Raw genomic sequence first — 26,828 nt, 5'->3', positions numbered from 1 at the left:
ATTGTACTCCTCATTGAATAAATTGTGCCAAGAGATTCCAGATATAATATACGAAAATTTGAATCTGATGTCCATGTATGCATCACATTCTAACATAAAGGGTTGCTTTGTTTCCACCTTCCCAACGTTGCAAAATGTGCAAATTCTCTCTTTCCAAGACTCTTTTGGCCTCTTCTATCGACCGACCTCACATCGGAGTTGATGAGAGTTGGTTTTGAGTTGTGCAATGAGACTTTTAACTCTCCAAGAAATGTTGGCCCCTATGTATGCCTTTTGGAGTTGATAACATGTGGGGTTGAACTCACTGATATAATAGGTTTTTTTCCTTCCAAGTCCATTACCCCAAATCTTCTTATAGAATTTCTTCATAACAAAGATCTTTATTTCTTTATTATTAGTGGGACACATATTGAAATGGATATTCCATTTGCACATCCACTTGATGTTTTTTTGCATCCATATCTTTTTACATTTGCACAATGTATTATTAAAGAACATTTTAGGCCATCTATCTTCACACATTTTTTCAGTTCTTTTTAGGTAGCTAATGAGGTGAACCATAGCAATTGCCTCAATAGGTGCAGCCCCCACTTCACCTAACATAATATCATATGAGATAGTGTTCTTGATTTTAAACTTGTTTGTGATCCAATGCTTCTGAATCCTCTCAATTTGTTTCCATTGTAAGGCCGAGGTGTTGCTGGCCCATATTTCACATCCATAAAGAAGAACTAGTAGCATAAGAAGACCAAACAAAGTTTCACTAGTTTTCCAATCTCAAACTTCTGTTTCCCAACACCTATCTTGAAGTGCATAAAATGCTTTCCACCCACCCAATCATCTTTTTTTTCTACAACCTTTCCAACTTAGATTTTTGTTGAAGTCTATCCCAAAGCATTTATACTCTGCAACCTCCTCAAGTATACTGCCTTCAAAATAGAACTTATGCTGATGTTATTTTCTATTTTTTGAAAAAATCATGATTTTAGTCTTGGTGATATTGACCTGCATCCCAACCATTTTGCAAAAGTGCTCAAGAAAAAAAAAATATTCTTGCAAACCATGAGTAGATTTCACAACCAAAATGAGATCGTCTACATAAAGGAGCAACCTTATTAAAAATTCACCTAATTGGATACCCTCGCCATTTTGCATGTCTAACCATTCCTCAAGTTTGTCAATATATAGGCCAAACAAAGTAGGAGATAATGGACAGCCCTGTTTGACCCCTATATCACTCCTAAAACACTATGAAATGCCATCTGACGTTCCAATTTTGAATTTGACCTCTTCATACATTCTATGAACAACGACTCTGAGATTAATAGGGATCCCCAATACTTCCATCTTGAGCCAAAGCTTGTCCCTAGGGACGGTGTCAAAAGCCTTTTTAAAATCAACAAAGCAACAAAAAACCTCACTCTCTCCCACGTTTTTTCGATGATATGCCTCAAGGTGATACAGTGATCAATTGTTGAGTGCTTTGGCCTAAAACCATCTTGCCCTTTTGCATGTTTATGATTTTCCTCAGCCCATTTGTTAATTTTATTTTCTAGCATGTTAGCAAAAAATATTGCAAGAAGGAGTTGATCATTATGATTCTGTAATTAGAGGGATGATTAACATTGCTGCTTTTGAAAAATGGTATACCTAACAAGACTAATTGTCCAATCTCTAAGAAATCTATGTTTGACTGATATTATTGAAGATTTCCGTAATGTGTGGTGGAAGGGTTAATGAATCTGAGGCTTAAGATCAATATATTAAAATACAACTTCAATTGATCGCACAAATTATTTATTACACAAACTTTTTTCTCAAGAACTCCGAATATATTATGGAATTTTTTAACTTTTTCACGGTGTTCTAAGGCTTGCACGTATCATTTATGTAGCCCAAATCAGTTGAATGTATGGTCAAATTCTCTTAAGAATGCTATGTCTACCATTTCTCTTCTCAATCAAAATCTGAGGGCAGTCTGTAGGGAAGGTCTCCTGAAAGACGTTTTGCACATTCTTCTTACTACCCAAAATACTCCTGTATGCATTTGCACGCATACACATCCGCTGTACCTCTGCATTGTCAAGGAAGCGCTTTCAGAGAGAAAGCAAATCCACTCTCACATCAATTACACTTCTTTGACATTCACACCTGCATTTTTACAAAACACACTCATCAACATGTATGATAAATTGGGAAGCTTGGTGGACGCGCGCCAAGTTTTTGACCATATCACTCAACCAGACGTCGTCTCATGGAATATGATAATTGCAGCTCACAGAAGGCATAGGTTTCCTCAGCAGGCATTGATTCTGTTTCACCAAATGCAAACATCAACTGTCCAATCTGATCAGTTCACTTTCTCTGCTATTCTCCCTGTTTGCGCAGAGTTGGCATCTCTTAAACATGGTTTGCAGATCCATGGAAAGATCATTAGGTATGGACTTCAATTTAACGTTTTTGTTATGAATACCGTGATATATATGTACGCGAAATGTGGAACCATTAAGAAAGCACGCGATCTGTTTGACAAAATGAATGAGGTAGATGTTGTGTCGTGGAATGCTATGATTACTGGGTACACACAAAATGATAATTTTGACGAGGCTTCGAAGCTTTTGAGAGAAATGTCTGGACGGAACGTCGTCTCATGGACTGCCATGATTACGGGATATGTGCAAAAGGGGTTTTCTGGGAAAGCCGTGGAGATGTTTAAGCAAATGCAGTTGTCAGGTGAGAAGCCAAACGCCAAAACCCTGGCAAGCATTCTGCCAGCGTGTGCCCAGACGGGAGCTTTGGATCAGGGTATGGAGGTCAATCAGAAGATAATCGAAAGTGGGTATTTATCTGACGTTGTAGCTGCAAATGCCCTCATGAATATGTATGCAAAATGCGGGAGTATATACAAGGCACGCAACTTGTTTGACAAAATGTCTCGTCGAAATGTGGTGTCATGGAATACCATGATCGCAGGATATGCAATGCATGGGCATAGCAATGAGGCTGTCAAGCTTTTTGAACTCATGGAGTTCTCTGGAAACAACCCTGACCATATAAGCCTTCTTTGTGTTTTATTTGCTTGCAGCCATACAGGTTTGGTGGACAATGGTTGTAGGTACTTCAAGTCTGTGAGTGATTCTTATTGCTTTATTCCTACAATGGAACATTATGTATGTGTGGTTGACCTTCTTGCTCGTGCTGGCCATCTTGAGGATGCCCTGAAGTTTGCCATCAAAATGCCAGTAAAACCTAATGTAACCGTGTGGAAATGCTTGCTTAGCACTTGTAGGTTATATAGGAATATAAGGCTAGGGAAACTTGTGGCACCGCTTCTCATGGAGTTAGATCCTACAAATGCTGCACCTTACGTTCTTCTGTCGAACATATATGCAACGGCAGGCATGTGGGCCGAGGTTCAAAAGCTAAGGCAATTGATTACAGATAGAAGAATTAAGAAGATAGCAGGATGTAGTTGGATTTAAGTCCATAAATTTATACACACACTTTCCACAAAAAACGGATCAAACCCATAAAATCTGGAGGTTTTTTTGATGAATACAGCAGGGTTTATTCTAGATACAGGACCTGAAATAAAATGTTGCAGAGGAGGAGGGAAGTGAGCCTCTCCTCTTATGGCTAGAAGTTGTAATTATATTTGGCTTGTTGAGCACATACCCTAGAGCAACCATTAGAGTCATAAGAAACATTCGAGAATGTGGAGACCGCCACACTGCTACCGAGAGATGTAAATAGGTTAAATGTATGGCTTCCATGACAATGCCAGAATATTCTTTTAGGTCAGAAATATTTCTTACTGGCCCCAACATCAGGATTTGTGCAATCGATTACAAATGAATATGCAGAGATGGGAATGTTAATAGAACCTTTAATGTTATAAGATCTGGTTACACTCATTATTTGTGGCATGTATCAATCGTTGACTATGCCTGTGGTTCTTCACGATTCATCAATATCCATTTATGATTAATGTCATGTTCTTGAATGCCTTCCAGGTCAAATTAAAACACAATGAGCTGAATCAGTAATAATAAAACATAGTGAGTTAGATCAATAATGGATTGGGGAAGGTGGAGAGAACTGCACAGTAATTGCGGCAATGAGTTTCCAAGAGTCCAATCCATATATGTTGTTTCAGATATGCTTTCTAGAAGTAAACATACAACGTGTAGGAGTTGTAGACTGCATACTCTTTTAATACTTTGTTTAAACCAATTTTTGGATAGTATGAACTATTCATATGGGTTTATAAATCTTGTGCTGTGGATTAGCCGTAGGAACAATCATAGAAGCATGTGAAATCTGAAGAGAAGGAATCACAAAATTTTAAATCTGCCAATAGTTGCCAATCACGCTTCCAAAGCCACAAGTACCAGGTATCTTCGATAACTCTTAACAAGCACTCTGCTTAAACCAAGCTCACATTTAGTAATATAATGCCTTTATCTGTATTGGGAACTCACGGTGATCAGAACTTGACAGAATTGCTAGACTAGACGATTTATAAGACATTAAATGTTCTGGTAGTTTAGTACTAAGAAGAGAGGTTAGAGTATGAAGAGCTTAAAAGTTAACAACAATGAATTACATTCACTATTTATCCCTTTTACTACTAATACATTATTATTTGTGTGGAAAATGGGCGGCTTTGCCTTATGATCATAGTTACACTGCCTTGGGAGACAAGGGGATGGCGGGACGGTGGGACAAGTTTCTGAGATGGGGGACAGAGGGGCCTTGATTTGGGGACAGCAGGAAGACGGCGGCAAGGGACGGAGGGGGGGAGGGGGGGTGGTGTGGGTGTGGGTGTGGGTAGCGGAGGGAGTAGGGGTGTATATACTATACATATGGTACTTAAAATGCTAGTTATGAAAAGATGTACTACAATTATACAATATAAAATACAAAGATGTAAAAAACTTCAACATTGAACATTGCATTGAAGTTTTCAACTGGAACATCATGATTCATGATCAAATGGCAAACAAACAATGAACATTGAACATTGAACATTGAACATCAACAAATAATAAATATTAGTCTATATATCAGTCTTCAAATCAATAGTATGAGTATCTAGATTCTACTATTTAATAGTAATCAATGATCATATGAGTCATGACATAAAGATAATTACAATAAGTATCATGTGCCATGAATCATGATATCAAAATAAGTATTTAATGCAAACAAAAACTACAAGTCTCCAAGAGTCCAAATCAAAATGCCAAATCAATGATCAATGATCATCTCCTGGAGGTTGGAAGTTGAAACTCATCGCGACTAGAACTATCAATCTCTCCAAGATCAAGAGCCGAAAAGGGAACACCAACTAGCCTTGTAGCTAGATCTAAATCATCCTCCTCCTCATCAATCTACGATGGCTCGTCAAGCTCTACATCCCATCATGATGTTGGGCTCTCCTTGTACACACTTGTCTTGCAGCCATCGATATGCAACACACTGTGTACAACCACTAGCTTCTCTGCTCTCTGAGAAGTAAGTCTATTCCTCTTAAGAGAGTGGATGAAACTATATGTAGGTCAATTCTTCTCAACAATTGAGGAACTAGAAACTTGAGATGAAAAATAATTGGCCAACGTGAGACTCTCGGGAATTAGAAGTTGAACAATGATCATTGAATAATGAACAATGAAAAGTTAAAAGTTGAGGAACTAAGTACTAGGGACAACCAACGAATAGCTAGTGTAGTGGTTGTAGATTTCCCTCCATAAGCTAACCACCACAAAATGGGATTCTCTTGTGCCATAATCTTGATATCTGCCTTTGCTTCTTGATTGTAACCCCTAAGAGTAGCAAATTTGGTCCACTCAATGTGAACCTTAGTTGTTGTCTCAAGGTCATACATCATATCTATGCACTTGAGGAACCCTTCCTTCACCTGAAAAAAAATAAAAAGTACAAATTATTAGCAAATAGAAGAATCAAGATGCTAGTAATGTAAATGATTTTAATTTATAAAATGATAAGAATCTAAGTCTTAAGACAAACTCTTAAAGTGTTATATAATATAAATCACCTCATCATCATGAAGTGGTGTAACTCTACCAGGCCTAGTCATGTACCACCTTGGATTCAATGCATATGCAACCATGTGTAAGGGTGTGTTAAGTTTGTCCCATCTATGTTGAATAATAGGTCAAATGTGATCATTGTAGAAGGCTAATGTGGGGTCCTTCTCTCACACAACTGCCCTCCTCTGCCCAAGCATAGAATCAATGCACTCATACACCTCTCCAAGTGTAGGTGCATACCCATCTCCATACTTGATCACTTCGAAGACTGACCTAATAATAGAGACAATGTATTTTGCATCACTCCAAAATACATCACTCTTAACTATATCCTTCACCCTCATCCCTCGCTCTGACCTATAACCATCCCACCTATTCCATTCATTCGTCATAACCATTAGTTGTGGTGGCTCCTACAACTCAAGCATTCTCTCCAAAAGAATAAAATAGGATGCATATCATGTCTCAACTGGCTCTAGGAACTCCTTCCTAGCGAAGCTTAGAAATAGTGCATGTGAAGTGTGGTGGTTGTAGATATACATCTGCACATCTCTACCATCACTCACCACTCCTTTTATCTAGCTAATCTTCCCAATGTCCTTTAGAGCATTGTTCATAGCATGCACACAACAAGGAGTCCACCAAATATGCCAATATGTGACCTCAATAAGCCTCTTTGTAGCTCTGCACACATGAGTCGCATCTGTCACTACTTGGACCACATTTTGTGGCCCAATGTCCTCAATGGCTTCCCGAAGAATCTGAAAATGAAAATTAGCATCTTTTCGATGCCCTAAACAATCAACTGCCCTAAGAAACAATGGGCCCTCTATACATTTCACTATGACATTGACGAGTGGACGGTGTCTAATGTCCGTCCACCCATCCATGATAATGTTGCACCCCAATTCCTCCCAAACAACCCTCATGGTCTCCATGGACTCACTTATCTTGGCATACTCATCATCCAAGATTTTAGTCCTCAATTTGTGCTCACCTAGTGGCACATATGATGGTAACCTCACCTTCACTACATTGTAAAATGCCTCCTTAAAATAAGGAGACCGAGCAATATGAAGTGGAATGTCATTAGCAAATAACATTCTCTCAATGCATGCATCTAACTTCTCTCTCGTCTGGGCTACAAACAATTCTGCTATAGGGTTGTTGTCACTAGACTGTGCCTTGCATTTCCCCTTGCTCGTTTGGGTTGCTGCTATACCTATAGAGCTATAAGTAGAGCAAGGTGTGGAGGCTGCCCCTAGCAATGTAGTAAATGAAGCTCTATGTTGTGGTCTAGAAGAAGACATGCCTCGGTGTTGTTGCCCCTATATTTATTGCTCATGCACCTCTTGTATAGTCTGAAGCCTACCAACCAAGGTAGTAGGCACTAGAAGGCCCAAGTCCTTTGGAACTCCCCAAAGCTTGTTGAATTCAATTCTAAACTTCAAGTTTTTGGATTCAGTAAAAAATTTACATGGTAAGACACCTTTACCTATCCAAAAGAGGAAGTGTACATTCACTCTAGTGATGCTACCATACCATACATAACCACAAATATTGCATCTCCACTTTCTTGTGCCACCTATTCCTAATCCGCTTGTTATTCTAGTGGCAAATTGCATAAAGGAGATTTTGGATCAAACTTACCCCTAGCCCACTCTGCTAAAGATGGGGAGGGGCAATCAATAGACGGAGTACCAAATAGTACAAAATCAATACCCATGGAAGTGGAACTAGTTTGGGCCCCTTGCTGATTTGGTCCAACCCCAATGTCACTCTCATGCTCACCCCTCTCAATGGTGTCATCATCATCCTCAGCCCCAACCTCATGCTCATGTTCATATTCGGATTCACTACCATTATTTGAATGAAATTACATCTCATCATCACTATGAGTATCAATGTAGGAGCTTATTTTGATACTACATTTCACAAAATGAAAAAAAAAAATTTTTAAAATTAATAAAGTTTACAATTTGAATTTACAAACTTTTAGCCTATGCCCTTCTTTAAATTTTCTAAAATTTAAAATTAAATAACAAGAATTTGCAAAATGAAACATCAAGAATCTTAATCTATTATTTAATATTTATAAATGATTCAATGAATGAATGATAATCATAACTATAACAAAATGAGACAACACATTTAGAACTAAAAACATTGAGCAATCATTTATAAGCATGCATTTGAAAATCAAAAAAACAAGTTTAAAACCCTACCTTTTGCTTGAAAAACTCCTTCAATAAGATGGTGAACCCTCCTCGTCTTCTTCTTACTCTTAGGTTCTCATTTTTCACTTGCAAACATTTTCTTCACTCTTGCACAAACCCTTATCTCAGCTCTTCACTCTTCTTTTTGTTGTTGTTGCAAACAATGAGAAATGCAAATGTGAATAAAAATAAAGAATATAAGGCTTTTGAACAAAGGAGGATGAAGGAATGGGCCCCACAACCCAATAAAATAAAAATAGAAACATTTAAGTATTATAAAATTGCTTTAAACTTTTTAATTTTTAATGTGCCTCTTTTGCTTGCTATGATAGATGTCTTGGCATCCCCCCACAATGAAGGAGACTCCTTTGCATCCCCCCGTACCCACACTTGGAGACATCTTGCCATCTCCGGTGGTGGTGGTGCTCTAAGTGGTGCCACCCAAAATGCCGAGATGTCGTCCCACCGTCCCAGGGACGTCCATGTCTCCGAGATGGCCCCTTTTTTTTTTTTTTGGGGGGGGGGGGGGGAGACGCGTCCTTGTGTTACACTACTTATGATTATTGCCAAAAGCACAGTCACTAATTTCAGTTAGTTTAAATCACTTCTCATGACTGTCACCTCCTCATTGCGGTGAATTACATTCACCATTCATCCCTTATATAACAAATAGTTGGGATTATCTGGTTGTTAAATGGCTTCTCATGAATGTCCCCTCAAGATGAGGATATTACTTACAAATATAGGGGTACGAAAGATATTTTGCATTTTACATTCTACTAAATGATCAGTCATGTTGGGTGGCTCCATAAATAGATTGAACGGATGCATCCATTTCAAGGAGGCCAAATGAATAGAGTAGCGAGGCTTTTGAGGGAGTCCAAATTGAAGTCTCATTTGGCAAGTGCTTCCGGGTCTTGGTATGAGCTCTATTATGAATCTATGACCATCAAGATTTACACAAAAGTCAACAAACGACATCCAAGCTAGCCCTAATTCTTGTCACCTTTTGTTGCTCTTATGATATGTAATTTCATTGTAAGAATGATAATGTGGTAATTATGAAGCTTTAATGTTTGGGATGGATGAACTTTCATCCTCTTTCAACAAAAGAGACACAAGCAAGGTTTAGGTATCCAGTGAAAGCAGCCAATCCTTGTCAATCAACACAAATTTTTTAAGAACACACTTCAAAATCTTGATAACATTTTATTCAAACATACATAACTCCCTATCTTCTCATATGGGAAGACGGTTGACCTAAAAACTTCACTTACATATTCAACTCAATTAAGAAAAACATACTATAAAAATGCACCAACAGTTTTATATTCCCAACAAACTAGCAAACGAGACTTAGATACATAAAACTATTTCTTCTTACAATGCTAATGACTCTCTTAAAGCATCAAAACCATGACTGTAAGACTAATCTTTATACTAAATATTCCATAACTTGGCCTTTTCAATATCTGTAGTGCTCTTCAAGAATCGAGATGTACTATTGACCAAACTATGTAATTAATTTAAATTTAAAAATAATTGTATTTTCAATTTGAAAACTGACCCAACATTTATAAGGAGATATTTTCCACAATAAGTCAAATTGTGATATTGCTATTGGAGTTCAAATGTGTGGTTGTGGGTCAAACTCGTTGGCCCATGTTTAATGAGTAGTGGTTCACAAGAACCCATCTCTCATGAGAATGCATGGAACACTTAGCACTCATTGCATTTGGGTGATGTTCATACTAGTGAAGTATCAAAAATTCCTAGGAGGTCACCCATCTTAGTACTACTCCAATTCAAGCATGCTTAACCATGAAGTTTCCTCTAGGGTTAAGCCTACTTTCGAGCAAGGTGAGCACAACCTTGCATTGAAATTTGTGGTTAAGAAAAGTAGGCTCAACCTTGGAGAAAACCTTGTTGGGCAAGCTTGAGTTGGAGTACTAGGGTGCTTCACCTCTATGAGCATCACCTAGATGCAATGAGTACTAAGTGTTTCATTCATTCTCATGAAAGATGGGTTATTGTGAACCACTACTCATGTAACATGAGTCAAAAAGTTTGACTCAAAACTACAGAGTGGATCTTGATAGCAATATCACAATAACCAAACATTATTCACTTGGTAAAAGTTGATGACCTTTTGCAACCAAAACACTTTGTAAAGGTAGGATTTTTTTTTGTTTTCGAATTCAGCTTCTTCACCATTTCATGTGACACCAATAATTTATACTACTACGACTCATAATTATCCTATAGCACTTTCCACTGTAGTCTTGAATAAACTACTTTAATAAGGATCTTATTTCACCTTCTCTAATATTATCAACTCTTTATTGATTTTGTATGTTGAGTTTCTAATATTATTAACTCTTTTTTGGTTTTATATGTTGAAGTGATACTACACTCTACATCTACTTGTGCAACATGATTTCTAACTATAATCCTTTAGTTTTTTCTTGTTGTATTTGAGGACATTCAAATCGCCTATGCCTAACTTCTCTCTTATCTAAAATTCAGAGAAACCCAGTGTTCCGAAGTGTTAGAACCCATTTTGAATCAAAGAACAAAGAATGAAACAATAAAGACTGTAGGGTTTAATCATCCCAAGGCAGATAACTTATACGCCGCATATGATTCCAAATACATGCCAACACAAACTCCCCATTTGGATCTACAACCCATTTTATTCAAAGTTTGTCCTCTCAATGTGCATCTTTCACTTGAACTGAGTCATCCTTCATCTTTGCATCGAAATCCTAGGCTTGGTATGTGAAAAGAATCAAGCCCATAAATCATCCATATCCTGCTTGTCAAAATTGTGAGGAGGGCCAAATCATTCCTCCATTTGCTCCTCAAAACCTACTAATCAAGAATCTAGGGGTGCACTTCCTTGTACATGGTCAGAACCCATTATGTGCTCTATAATTATTTTGAACATCGTAGTGTATTCTCACACCAATAGAGGGTGCTTTATGACAATATTTTGGACAAGCTCCATTAACATCTACCTTGAATTTGACTTTCCAAAGACTGGTGTCTGCAAAATCTTCAACGGTGTTGACCATTATCATCTCATCCTTATCGAGGTTGCATACCAGATTTAGATCTTCTATTTGCACTCTATACTTCTCTATCTCAGTGTCCCATAGTCTTAGGACTGCATGGATGTTAGGCGAAATCTTTATTTCCTCCATATAAAAAGACTCTAAGAGGAAGCTCAAGACCTTATCCACTCACTTAGAGATCCATTGGTCTACAAAGATGAATTTTCTCTTCATTGTCTACAAAGAAATCATCTCTTGGTATATGAATTTTGGGGCAGATGTACTAGAGTCCTCCTAGGAGATGAGAGGAGCTAACTCTCAAAAATTCCTCATAACTAACTTAGTCCATAACTCCAATTTTACTTTATATTCTTTGTTGACCCTCTCGTGAACCATGTTAGTGAGTTCACCTCATTTAATTTGCTTTCTGAAATTTAATTTTATTGGCTTGTGATCTCTAGGGGTTACCTTTGCTTGGTCCTTGTCTAGTGGTGTATAGTGGTGTAATGGAAACCTTGACCACCATCTAGTCTTGGGATTTCTCGTTGGTGGTAAATAGGGATTTTTATTTCTTGGCCTTGCATTGAGCTCGATCATAACCTCCTAGAAAGAGACCTTATGCTTTGACCACTAGTTCCTTTTGGATTTGGTAGCCAACCATTTTGGTGGACCAATGTATTAAGCTCCATTGGAGATTCCTCTTGTGAGGCACATACCATTCAAGCTTGTGTTTGGAGATGTTAGGAAGGAGAATTCCCAAAGGTCTCTAATATTTTCTTCTATGAACGATGTGAATGCTATGGAGGTGGCTATGGAATACTAGTTGGTAGAGTTATGGTTATTTTTTATGATCTATTTTCTTCATGTTGCTTGGCCTATTCCTTTATTCTTGTACGCTCTATTGGGACTCAAAATTGTAACAGGATTTTCATTACCATTTTAAAATTTTGGCTAAAGTTAACCCCTATAAATGCTTTTTGTGCTCTTGTGTCTAGATGTTGTTTTGAGTCCAATTGTGTGTTCCAAGTGCTCATTGACTTTCATTTAGCATATTCATCCATTCAGGTCATTAGTTTGAAGTTTCAAGTCATTTGGTGAAGTGCCATTTGAAGCATTTAAGAGCAATTGAATATCTTGCACCTGGTTAAGTGTCATGATGAATATCTTACACCTAGTTAAGTGTCATGATTCACCACTTTGGGGGTGCTTAGTGTGCATATTAGAGAACCTATGTTTAAGATTTCAATTCATTTTGACATGTTTTCATAGGTTTTGTATTTCCCCGAAGTCAATTATTTATTGTTGTTTTGTTGATGCATTTAATCCAAAAATCTTAGAAGCCCTGTTTGACCAAGTATAACTTTGACCTAGTTGACCAAAATAAGAAAATTTTGTCACCATTGTATTTTAGGTGTCGAAGACATGCTATGTTCCAAATTTAAGCTTATGACAAATTCGTTTGATCAATTTTCAAATGTAATTCCAAATGCAATTTCTAAGGTCGTAACAGTAGTCAAATATGTAGATTGATTGGTTGCCCTGTTCAGTATGTTAGAATTTTGAATCTGTGATAGATATGTTTGAACCAATTATACCACTATACTCTACACTGAAAATACTCCATTTGTACCAATCTACAAGTCTCAATGAATCCATCTGCACACTTTCCCGGATCCACTTCATATGAAAACTCTTTGATTTCTAGGAGATTTAGGTGTTTGAGTTTTAAATTTTAGTTTTTAGTCAGACCAGTGACCACTTGGTGACCCGACTTGACTTATCAACATATTGTTCATTCATGAAGATATTAGATCTTGTTATTTAAATCATCTTGATTTAAGTAATAAGTGTTGCAGTTGATGTCTAAACATAATGACAAATACGCAAATGGTACACCAAAAGCTTAATTGATCACATTGTCAATTTGCAAGTGAAGGGCACAAGCATATTCAAGAAAATGTACTATGAGAGTGGTATTATGCTTGCGGTTGGTGCATGAGATTAGTATGAAGGATAAGAACAAGAGCCATTTTCCATTCTTATTAGAGGATTGCACTGTCTCAAGTGAGTGTGAGGAATAATACATAGTGAACAATAGGGAAAAGTTTAGCATATCATAAATCCCAAGGCTCATTTGTTGAAAATTCATTGTCTAAGACCTTCTAATGAGATAATGTGTATGAGCTCTTCATCAGCGGAAGGAACCATATTGGTGCAAGACAAATTAAACTAGATAACAAATGGTAATGTGAATGAAAGTTTAATTTTTACAGTCGACAATCTCACCTTTTCTTTTCATGATGGTAGTGGAAAATGGGATTTCTAATGAAGAATTGGGTTGCAGATTTACATCTAAAGTTATCAAGGTTACTTTTGGGATGCGTAGACATTTCCAAGGGCCTGAATGAACAAGTTGAGTGTGCATATTCTTTCATTGGGATCACAACTGTATATCAAAGAAAAATAAAAATCTAACATGTGGGTTGGGAGAGATGTTGTGTGGACTTCTTACCCTGACATCTATCAAGAGCAATCTCACATACTTCTTGTAGTTGGACGTTTCATAGTCCACATGCATGAATGGAGACAAGGATTCTCAGGCTTGTGAACTGTTATTTTGAAGTGTTAGAGATGTTACACTTGAAATATGGGAAATATGGAACTAAGCCCGAATTTAGGGAAGGAAAGTAGGGGACAAGCTAATCTCCAAACAAAATGCACTAAAGAAAAAGCAAAATCAATTTTTATTTTTTCAAATTTACAAAAACATAGTAATTTTTCCAAATTTTTTGTTGTTTTCGACCACAAAAAATTTGGAAAAAAAATGAAAAAAATTTAAGAACGTCCTTATTGAATGTAAAGACTGCCCCTACAAAACCAATGCCACATCAACAATCTCCATAAAATGTGGAAAATTCAACAAGATTCAAATTCTTTTGAATATTGACCAATCAACATTAGTTGATTAACTATCATTAACTTTAACATAAATGATACATATACATATATGCTCAAAGCTAAAAGAAACCATAATTTCATTACCATATTACCAATACTGGATACCAGATACCAGATGGTCTAACCATAACAACCAAGTTGAAATGAACTCTAGAACCTGTCTAAGAACACAAGGGGCAAGAATATTGTAGGAGTGCTTTACCACCCTACCATGAAACTGTTAAGATTCCTCATAATCTTTCCTGACATGAAAGATACCTAGCCTGGCATCGAGGAAGACTAAACAAGAAAAACTATGAGTAGTAATGGAATTGTGTAGCAAAATAGTCTCATAAATATTCAAGCGTCAAATAACATAGTTCGACAAGATGGAAAAACAACCTTATTCTTGGTTGCCATTTTAGCGTCTGTCTCATCTCCAACACTTAAAAATAATTAATAATGGGTATCCAACATTGAAGTACATAGTATCCCATATGCATGTCTTGTCATTATACATGGATAAAAATTCAAAAATCATACATGAATAGTTATATCCTCGAAAGGTATTCTACACTTAACACCTCTCAAGACAATGCAAAAGATGCATAAAGAAGAAAGTCATCAACATTCCTTAATCTACATATACAGATCTATTTATTGTCACATTCAAATTTCCACTATGCACCACCAATATATAGGTGTACAATTTAACATGTGTAAACTAAATGTACTTAGAGTATCAACATGTCAACACTGATGCAATACAACTCAAACAATTCAACATAACAATAGAAATTTATGAATGTACTCAACAACATTCATTATAACAATATACTTCATAAATAAAATAATCTTAGAATTGAGAACAAAATCCCAATGCACTATCTACAAATAGGAAAGCTTCAAACATAACTCAAATCTTTTAATAAATGTACTTATTACAACCTATGTTATTAAGCTAGGTGTCCATTCCAAAACATGCCATCAATCTTTCTTGTCCCTCAAACTAGCAATACAATCAATTACTAATTTGCTATTAGGTTCTTTTTAGTTGTAATCTATGATATTTAACACATTGTATATTCAACACACTATATTCAGTTGATGATCAACATAATAAGTTTGACCACACCCTACAACACATGTTAATTTGACAATAACTCATAACACTTTCTATTGTTGTGGTTGGGGTACATCATCTTGGATACAATGGGTTGTAGGTGAGTCCACCGAATATACAACACGCTATAATCTCCAAAGAGAACATATCAAGAGTGTCAACTTAGGTTCTACTTTAACCATAGATTCATTAATATGGCTTATAAAGCCATTTTGAGTGCTCAAGGGTAAAGAAACCTGAATTCATACTCATAGCATCCCTTGTGGGGAACTTACCAAGATTCAATAGAAAAAGGCAATTAAACTTTAAGGAGGAATTGGTTAAATATAAACAACGCACTCACAATTTGCAATAACAACCATCCACATATAACATTGCCACGAAAAGCATATCATGACACAATCACATCATATTAAATAAACAATACAAGACAAGAAGTAGACAAACTACAAGTTTTTGAGGTAGGGTCACACACCCATAGAAATTTCCATCTCCACAATACAATGTGAGATGTTGAGTGATGGTTTTAAAGGTTCATGTTTAAAATGCCTCCATTCAAAGGCCTTAGCTACATTCCACACAACTTCAAATAGTATGCTAATTAAGGAAGATTTGTATTTGTTTCAATGAGCCACCCCACAATGAGGTTTTCGTTTTTGACTAATCTAGATTTATTTTCCTCTAGGTTCTCTATTGGAAAATGGCATGGCATGCGTCTATGATTGTTCACAAACTAAACCACATTCGAAAACCATTTTTGTTGGAAAGCTTTCTACAATTAGTTAAATATGAAGAACTCAAATGCATCACCATATCTTAAACTAATTTTCTTCCTAGCCAAATGGTTCACGCCGCCATTGATGCACTGGAAAAGACAAAGTTTTGATAGCGGCTCACATTTTTTCAATAAAAAGCACAAGATATTAAAGCCTTTGCAACTAATAGGGAAAAAAATGATAAGGTTTATTGCCCAATCCCTTTCCAAATGTAACAAATGTAATGGCTTATTTCCAAAGTTTGAATAGTATTAGATTTTCCCCCACAAAATATCCTTAAAATCTAATGAACTAATATAATCCATTGATTAAACAAAGAGCAATGAAATGTTTTCAGGTGTAATTAAGAAGCTATTTAGTTAGTTTGGGAACAAGGAAAACCACTGACAAGATCCAAATTATTTACCTATTACTTACAGTTTAGAATGAGCATAAATCAATAACATGCATAAATATATAGTGGAACTTGGTACTATTTGAAGGTGCTAACTTTGTTGCTGAGACTCCCCTCCCAAAGCTTTCCTTCCTTTTCTTTTTCCCAACCGTTGCCTCCAATCTTTCTCCTAAACAAGACTAATGGATTTAGTGTTTGTAGCATTTTCCCTCTCTATCAAGCACTCATCATAGCCTTCCCTACTCCCTTTTTGTTATGGGTGGGATCAGCAAACACAGGCCCACTTTGTTGAAGACTCTCTCCTATGAAGTGGAGGAAAGAAACTCCAATTAGTTGGCCTGAGGACTTGTCCAAGGCAATAATTCCACAGCATTTTGGAGACTAGAAAATCTGACACATACATTCTTCAGAAATCTCTATTGTCTCAAAGTCTATGGAAGGATCGATCCCGACAGAGAGGTTGAATTTTGTGTATGCATGTTGCATAATGGGTGCCAATGCTTTCACGTCATCCACCATTGAACTTCTTACCTCCCCTATTCTCCAATATATTTTTGATATAAGCTCCAACTGATGATTCTTGGTAACGGTTCTCATGCCAAAACATAACTAATTTGTTAGGAATTACTTATCTTCTTCACGATTGTTACCTTAATGTTACTCGTCAATTTATATAAAAATATTAAAATGATTTTAATGAAATCCAACATGGAACCTTAAGGGCAATAATTCTGGATTATGTGAATTGGGTTATGACATCCTCTCCCACTAGAAAGAAGGCATCATCCTGATGCAGTGATATATCAGAAATTTTAATCATATCTAAGAAAATATTGAAGAAAAACATATTAAAGAAATCAAAATCTAACTCTCATTGTTTAACATTCAAGATAATGCATGTACTTACATTTAGATCTTACCATTTAATCAACAAGATCAAATATTTTTCCCTAAATGAAACCAAATTTTCAATTGAAATGCATTCTAATAATGTTAACGTACAACTTTTCAAGGATATTATTAGCAAAGATCTAATACATAAATAAACACACATGAAGTAAGCATGCATAATAATTAATCATTTCAAGACCTTTTCAATGTGAGTGTGTGAATTCCATTACCATTCTATAGTTTTACAAGGTTAGACTACCTCTCTCTAACAATATTCCCCCTTTCTTATGATGTGTTGTTCCCTCTGTTGATTCATAGGAACAACATCAAATATCAATCCACATAGATCATAAATCAAATCAATTATCAAATGAAATATCTAATCAATTACTTCCTTATCTCCATGATTTTTCAAAATTCTAGTAATACATTACCTTACAATTTTATGATATCACACACATACCTGTGCTTACTTATCATACCTTGGAACACATGGATTTGACCCACTAGTAGGTACTTCATATCCACTTCCTGCCATACATATACACATACACTCATATTGGTTTTAGCCCATTCACAATGTTAGTATTCAAGTAATAGGGGTCAGCATTTTTCCTTTCACTTTATAACTTCTTAACTCAACTTTTAATCACATCTTAATCATTTGTAACTTAAATAATCAACCATACATCATCTAACATGTGGTGCTCGCTAGGTGAGTAATTGTCCACATCAATAGACTAGTGTCCACGAAACATAATCAAGTAATGCAATCCCATTACACCTAACTCATCCTCATTTGAATCATCATGAAATATAATGACATGCACATATAATATCATTAATATAATCATTAACATTTAATCATCATTATGCATCTAAATGCTTGCAAAAGTTGACATCCAACTATATTTACATCATAATATGTCATATAGTTGAGAATTAATGACATTCATCTAATCAATGTGATAAGTAAATGGATGATATAAAGGCCACACGGTCATATGTATCAAAGAAACATTGATCCAAAAAATCTAAGTCAAATACAATATGACTAATCCTATGTCGAACAACATATCAACAAGGAGTCAAACATATAACTCAAGATGACCAATTGTGAATCGTCATGCATTGACCAGGTTGACTAAATAAAATGAGTCAACAACTTTCTATAAAGTAGAAGTCACATGCATGGTGGATCATCATATATACATAACACCAATGCAAAAATATTACCAAAGTAGATAAAAGAGGGATCTATACATACCCATTTGCATTCTCATAGGAAGACCATATTTCATATGCTTGCCACATAGGCCAAAAAGTCAAGTCAAGTTAGTCAAAAATTGTCTACAAATAGTTGAATCAACAAGTAGATGCAATATCTTCCAATTAATTTTGCAAATTCATTCTACTTTCCAACTTACATGTCGAAATGATAGGTGCAATAAATATTACATTTTATAACCAATTATCGACCAAATTGTCGAAAACAACATATCATCACATGACTATACCATAAATGAAAATATCAGAAGAAGTTGACCTATATGTTCAACTTTATTCTATCATATGTAAAAACCATGTTTTGCTAAGCAATTGCCACATTATCAATTGCAAGAACACATGAGTAAGAAAGCAAAACCCTAGTTGAATAGTTAGCAACTATTTCAATCACCATAATCAAGGATTAACAAATAATTATCCATTTAAGAATGTAACACGGGACATTACCCAAGGATATTGACCTACACGTCATCCATCCATCAAAATGCATGATTTAATAAATACACGAAGTATAATTTAAAGCATCATACCTCAATGGGCATCATGGAAAATGTTGACCTACACGTCGAAAATGGAACAACAAGAACATCATACAAGTGTAATATCATCTACCAATGATTAGCACCATGTCAAGGAGGATTTTGTTTGAGCGTGGGACCACCCAACTTGAAGACAACAATTTAATTTTTATTGAAACTTTAGAGGCATGGTAATGACATGACAACTTGTAGACAAACTAGGACATGGGCAGCGACTATCAAGCCATGAACTTCATGGGCTAGATGCCTATGCCTTCATGGCTTGATTTGTATCAATTTTTTCATTATTTTGCATTATTGAATGCAGTTCAAATTTAGTAAATAGTTCATGAAATTGAATAGTAACAATATAATACTAGTAGTTGTGTGTTTATGTACACTCAATTGGCCAATAGGAGTCATTTGTGAAAGAATAAGATTTCTACTAAGACCCTTTAGATTTAATATAAAAATAATTAATATATTTAAATATAGTATTTAAATATTTTTTATTGTTAAATCTTGGAAAAATTATATAATAGTTTACAAATTCTATTAATAAGAAATATATGATCAAATCCTACATTGGAAACATGATGTAAAGTACCTATCAACCCTATAAATAAAAATCAAATTGTCACATACTCATAGCTTAAATATATATACATAGTTTAACTACTGATAATGACAATCTATACATAAATGAAGCTCTTCTAAAAAATGAGACAAATAACATAATGTCAAATTTTCAAATTAGAGTATATTTTTTGTGAATACATATAATTTATTTTTAATTGTAGATAATAAAATAAAATTTGATATTTATTTATTTTTAAAAGTCTCATACCATAGAAATATTTTTTCTTGGGCATGGTTCATAGAATTGTTTTTTTTCTATAATATTGAAACTATAATTATATATGTTCATATATAAACTTTAGCATTTGAAGATATTATTCATTTGACCTAGAAAAATAAGAGAATTTTAATTGTCACAAATAATAGCACTATGAATACTAAGATTTATAAATGATTACATAGAATGGATATTTAAAAAATTATCAAATTAAAATAATAATAAAATAATAAATATTTGTTAAAAAATTTTAAAATTATTTTTCTTTAAAAATATGTGAATAATTTAATATTTATATTAATTTTCTATCAAATATAAAGCAATAGTATTTTTTAAAATTAAATTAATTGAAATTTTAAAAATATTTATATTGTTGAGTACTATTGTCTATTTGTTGTAAGAAAAATAATATTTTGTTCATATTTTATGGTGCCTATTCTACATGAATATCAAATTGAAGTAATTAATAGTAATTTACAATGTTTTTGAATTAAAAAGTAGCCAAAACAAGGGGGTCAACTCTTACAATAGACAAACTGGCCAACAACCAACAGATTACCACTAAACAAAATTACCCCCTACTATTGCCAATCCAAATAAAAACAACACCGAAAGGATCATTATAAAAGGTTTTGCAGGGCATCTTACTACTATTGCCTAAAATAGTATTACTTAAAATGAAAAAGTTTATAAACAAAGGCCAAACCATCTTAAAACATATGAAGTTCATGAACCAACAAACCATAAAACATAGAAAACCAAGGGGAACAAGCCCTAATTGGGCTTCTTTGCATCCTTCCCTTTAAGGAGGGCATTGGCCCAATCCTCTGCTAGGAAATCAAACAACATTCTGGAGTCTTCTTGAGTCAAGTCCTCTTCCTGATTATCCTTTAGTAGGTGCAAAGTAGTGGCCGCCGTGTTTACATGTTCAAAATATCAATAAAATTAAATGAACAAATATATAAAATAGAAAATAGATGTGAATCTATGAACTATGAGATCTACAAGAAATCAAAATAGAAACTTGCCAAAACATTAAAATTGAGATTGAGAAGAATAAATTTTCATTTTTGAAAATTATAAAAAAATATGGTTTTTCCAATAGCTCATCAGAAAATCAATCTAAAATCAAAGGAGATCTTACAACATTTCTGACAAAATAGTAATTTTTGGGAGCAAAGCTCCCACAATAAGCCTACTAGCTTAAATATATTAATTTAATGAAAATTATTAATCATAATTGATATTTATTGATAATCATTATTTTATACAATTGTGTAGAAACTTATAGGGAAAAATGTTTGTTGATACAAAATTATAACATATTTATTTTTCAAAGAGAATCTTATTGGTATAAAATGAGACTTTGTTAATGTTTTAAAAAAAAATCTTATCGACATAAACAATGTTTATTTTCATCAAGTTAACACATTATAATTTTATTTTAAATTAATAAATTATAATTCTTGTACAATAAATTTTTAAATAGAAATATACATATATACCTAATTTTTAAAATAAGTTTTCATATATTAGAATTTATTAATCAAGGCTGCATGTGGTGACTTAAATAAGTTTTCAAATTTATATGAAAGTTTTTCAACTATAAAATTAATTTAATCATTACATTATTAGAAGAATAATCTATTGATTACTTTCCATAGCTATTCTACTTTGCCTAGTGAAAATGACAAAATTCATGAAAAAAGCAGGGCACCTAGCAAGACTCGACAATAAAAGGGAAAATCATCCACATGCCCCAATGAATTATTCCAGACTATGGAATCTCCCTAAAAGGTCATCAAATCACCATTAGATAATAGGGAAGAGCTTTTTTCCAATCCAAAACCGGTTTGAAGTTTTATCCACGAACTAGGAAGAATGGTGAATTAGTAAAACCACTGCAAAGATTAATAATTTTGAAACCCTAATCTGGCTCCATGCAAATTAGAGTGTAGTTATAATCTATAACTAGAAGAACAAAGATTAAGATGGATGGTAGCAAGTCAAAAATTGAAAAAATTGAAAACATAGCTATGATCAGCCAATCTCAAAACCAAGCACCATTGAAGGTCTACCTCTATTATTAATACCCTGAGCCTATTTATTTTGTCTCAACCCAAAAAGGTTTCAGAAGCAAACAACATACCTACAAGAATCTCTAAACCCTATCTGCACCAGTCTAAAGCCCTAGTGAAGAAGCAAAAACTGCCACCACCTCTACCGATAAACATATAGATAGATCGACTAATATTGTAGTAACAACACCCAAGCCATCTGTATATATACCCCTACATAAGAAGAAGTAGCTTGTAGAAAACAAGTGGATTGAACTTGTTAACCCTCTTCCTAGAGAAATAAACAATGTTGAAAACAATGAAACAATTATAATTAGCAATGAATATAGTGAAGCAAAATGGCAGGAATGCTCTAATCTCAGAATATATGTGATCTAGAATAGCCTGACAAGATATAAAGCTAACTTGGAAAGGAACTTACCAATGATCTACAGTGAAAAGGTAAGTAGCATAACCCCTTTTGATAATCACTCTTGGTATTTGCAATGTCAAGATCATAATATTAGGAACGAACTGGTAGAAATATCAAATTATTATTATAAAGGGCACCCAATTAAATTCATAGCATGACAACCTAACTTTAATGAAAATAACAATCAAAATATACAGACAATAAACTGGATGGAATGTGCAAATATTCCCTCAAAACTAAATGACATTAACATTATAAATATAATAGGGCAAGCTTTAGGAGATCTTATAGGTTTTGAAGTAAACCATTATAAATCAAGTAAGATAAGATTCTTAGTTTCAATGAAAACAAAACAAAGTGAACCTATAATGAAAAAAATCATAACAAACAGATCAATATATAAATTAACCTTTACTAAATATGAAGGAGAAATCAATGAAATAATTGGAGTAAACTTTAAAAAGGAAAACATAAAGAATGATTTGAAAGAAGCCTTAAGGAACATTAGAAAAAGGGAGAAGAAGGAAGAAGGACACAAGGAAAAAGAAAATCAAAGGATTAAGAGAACACAAACAGTCAAGTCTTGAAGGAAAAGGAAGTAGAGCAAGAAGATTAGAGGGAAAACATAAGAAAAACAAAAGATCCAAAGATAAAAAGGAAGAAAAATATAGATTATCAATTCATAATGGATAAATATAGAAATTGTAAAGAGTGCAGGAAAAATAAGAAAACCCTAGAAGAAATAGAGTTCAATATGAAAAAATTGAACATGCTTTCTCATGAGGCGTTGCTCCTACAAAATGATATGGAAGATCAATTTACTATAGCAGGTTGTAATTACATAGAACATAAAGGCAAGTCAGTCATGAGGTCAAAATTAGAAAATAATACAGAAAGAGAAAGCAATATAGAGACAAAAGCATTAGAAGAGGAGATAGACATGGATCAGAGTGTAGTGGATAGAAATAGAGATGGTAATAGACAAAAACAAAATAATGAGAGTAGAGAAAAATATTAATCAAGAATAGATCCCTATAGAAAAGAAAGAAGTAATAATTGAAAAAGAAAACCAAAGTCCTTGCATACCAGTTGTTGAATCAACACAATGGAGTAATGTTACCATAAAAAAAAAAAATCAAAGAAAAAAAGCTATAAGTTCTAGCAGACACCCATCAGTGGGATGGATATGTTTGATCTGGATAAGAGGTAATTAGGATAGAGGACAAGACATTTATAGATCTATTGATACCAATGGAGATAGAAACTTTATTTAGAGAATCAGAACAGAGTAGCAGTCAATCAATCAAACCAAGAGAAGATCAGGAAAATTAGCTAGGAGATAATACATCCTAGGAAGAGTTTGGATTCCTGGGGGAAAAAATCTCTAGGGAAGGAGTAGAAAATTGTAGAATTTAGGGGGAAGGTAAGACTAAAGATGAAGAAGACAATCCATTAAATGATCAAATGATTAAAGAGATTTTATCAGAGGGTGAACATAAAGTAGAAGACTAGTTAGAGATCTAAGCATGGGTTAGACATCAATCAAATTTAGAAAATCTGGGAATATCCATCAACCAAGAAGGTTTGAAAACACCTAATTGTGGAAAGAAAAAACTTAAAAGAGGATGAAAATCACTAAGAGAGATTAGGGAGGCAGTAGGGCAAGCAAAGTAACAAACTAAGATTAGTGAAATATTACAAGGTGGGAAGGGAAAGAACCTTCCCAAGGATAAATGAGAATAACATGGAATGCTAGGGGCTTAAATGCCCCTAGCAAGAATCACTTGTTGAAGCATAACCTCACATTTTTTGAAACATAAATCTTATTAATTCAAGAAAGAAAATTAAATAAATAAGGAACTAAGTTAGGAAAGAAGTTAGGAATCTAGAAATCTGAATTTAAAGAATTGAATGGAGCCTTGGGTGGACTGGGAATACTATGGAATTATTGAAAGATCGATCTAGAAATGATAGCCACAAATCCTAATTGGATGGGATGTAGAGTTCAAGTATTAAAAATAATCTCTAGATCATAGTAATAAATGTCTATGGACCAACCCCAACAATAGATAAATTAGTAGCATGGAATGAGATCAGCACATTCTTAATTAATCAATAGAATGAGAACTTTATCATTGGAGGAGACTTCAATGCACAATATTAAAAAGGGAAGAAAAATATGGGGGGATTTAGACAATTCCATGAGCAATAGAGGATTTCAGAGAATGGGTAGAGACTAACTCACTCATAGATATTCCAACTAAAAATAGAACATATACATGGAACAATAGAAGAAAATATTTCAGCCATATAGAAGAAAGGTTGGACAGATTCTTTTTTAAAGGGGACTTAAGTAGCTTAGAGAGAGAAATCAAGGCAGAAGTCTTACCACTGGCAGGTTCAGATCATTTTCTTGTAAAAATAGATATCAAGGAACCATCTAAACCCACAAGAAATCCATTTAAATGTGAAAAAATGTGGTTCCTTGACAAAAACTTTATGAAAAAATAAAAAACTAGTGACAAGAAGGACAAGTACATAGATTAAAAATGTTCTTCTTTGTATCTAAACTAAAGATGGTAAAGGAAAAAATACTAAAATGGAATAAAGCACAATTCAACAACATATTTAAAGAGAAATTGGATATAGAAGAAAAGTTGGAAAAAATAAATAAAGAAGTTATCAAAAAGGGAATGAATAATTAAACATATTTGTAAGAAAAAGAATACTTATTAAAACAAGAAGAAATTTTAGCTAAAGAAGAGGTGTTTTGGAAACAAAAATCTAGGGAGAAATGGCTAGCAGAAGGAGATTGCAATACAAAATACTTTCATACTAGTGCCTTACAACATAGAGCTACTAATAATATATCAAAAATAAAAGATATACAAGGAAATTCAACAGGCACTCCAGCTAAAATCATAGGAATTTTAATATATCCTTAATAATTACAAATCATCTAACTGAGTAAAACAAGAGGAAATGTTGAAAGAAAATTCTAAGGTCTTCACAACAGAAGATAATAAATCTCTCAATAAACCTTTTTCTCTACAAGAGATTAAAACAAATCTCTTTAATATCAATCTGGATAAATCACCAAGACCAGATGGATTTCAAGCTTTCTTCTTCCAAAAATGTTGGAAAATTATAGGAGTAGATTTGTGGAAAGCAATAGAAGCATCAAGAAAAGGGGGGAAACTACTTGTAGAAATTAATCATAGATTCCTAACCCTAATCCCAAAGAAAAGTAAGGCAGAAGAACTAGGAGACTTCAGACCTATTGCTCTCTACAATACTATCTATAAAAAAATTTCTAAAGCTTTAGCAAACTTTAAAAGAATATCTCTCTAAATTAATATGAGAAGAACAAATAGGGTTTTTACCTGGGAGATCTGTTCTAGATGGCATCTCAATCATACAAGAAAAAATCCATTCAACATTAAAGAATAAAGAAGCATGCATGTTACTAAAACTAGATATTCAAAAATCATATGATAAAGTAGACTAGAGATTCCTATGTAAAACATTAGAAGCATTTGTATTTTCACATCAATGGATTAACATCATTTTTTAGTGTATATCCACCCCTAAAATTTCACTCCTTATAAACAAAACTCTAGAAGGTTTCTTTAGCATATCTAGGGGGATTTGACAAGGTGACCCTATCTCTCCCTTCCTTTTCATCATGATGGCTAAAACCTTCAGGAGATCAATTAAGATAACACAAATTGAAAAGAAAATTAAAGGAATTAAGGTCATAGAGAATGTGGCTAATACCACACATCAACAATTTGTTGACAACACAATACTAGTTGGAGTTAGTACTAAAAGAGAAACACACAATATTAAAACAATCCTAAACAACTATACAAAAGCATCAGGGAAAAAAATTAATGCAAAAAAATAAAAAATAAAAAATCCTAAATATACCATTAGAAAGAGAAGAATATATCTGCAATGAAATAGGATACAGTAAAGGTACCTTCCATTGTAAATATATAGGAATAATACTTGGATAAAAAGGTCAAAATGAATTGAGGTTGGGAACAAACATTGGAAAGAATAGATAATCATACAAAAGCATGGAAAGGAAAATGGTTAACCAAAGCTAGGAAATCAACAAAAATCAAAGCATTTCTATCAGTAATACCCATCTATCAGCTAGCATGTTCACAATTACCTAAGAATATCAATTAGAAAATAGAAACAAAACTGATAGATTTCTTTTGGAAAG

The 26,828-nt window shown here is 34.0% G+C and overlaps 1 pseudogene across 1 annotated transcript in view; it reads left to right on the top strand.

Moving 5' to 3' along the window:
* Nucleotides 1–1,814: 1,814 nt before the first annotated feature.
* Nucleotides 1,815–26,828, top strand: part of LOC149539034 (pentatricopeptide repeat-containing protein At1g08070, chloroplastic-like) — a 52,966-nt pseudogene continuing 27,952 nt past the window's right edge. Inside the window, exons 1-2 of the transcript XR_016356153.1 lie at nucleotides 1,815–3,098; nucleotides 13,875–13,880. The product of XR_016356153.1 is annotated as a pentatricopeptide repeat-containing protein At1g08070, chloroplastic-like (transcript). The remainder of the gene's footprint in view (nucleotides 3,099–13,874; nucleotides 13,881–26,828) is intronic.

This window comes from Cupressus sempervirens, chromosome 9 (genome assembly GCF_028749045.1).
Source record: "Cupressus sempervirens isolate cs-2001-9-10 chromosome 9, ASM2874904v1, whole genome shotgun sequence".
Lineage (NCBI taxonomy): Eukaryota > Viridiplantae > Streptophyta > Pinopsida > Cupressales > Cupressaceae > Cupressus > Cupressus sempervirens.
The sequence above is the reverse complement of the archived record's forward strand: the minus strand, read 5'-3'. Positions and strand labels throughout refer to the sequence as shown.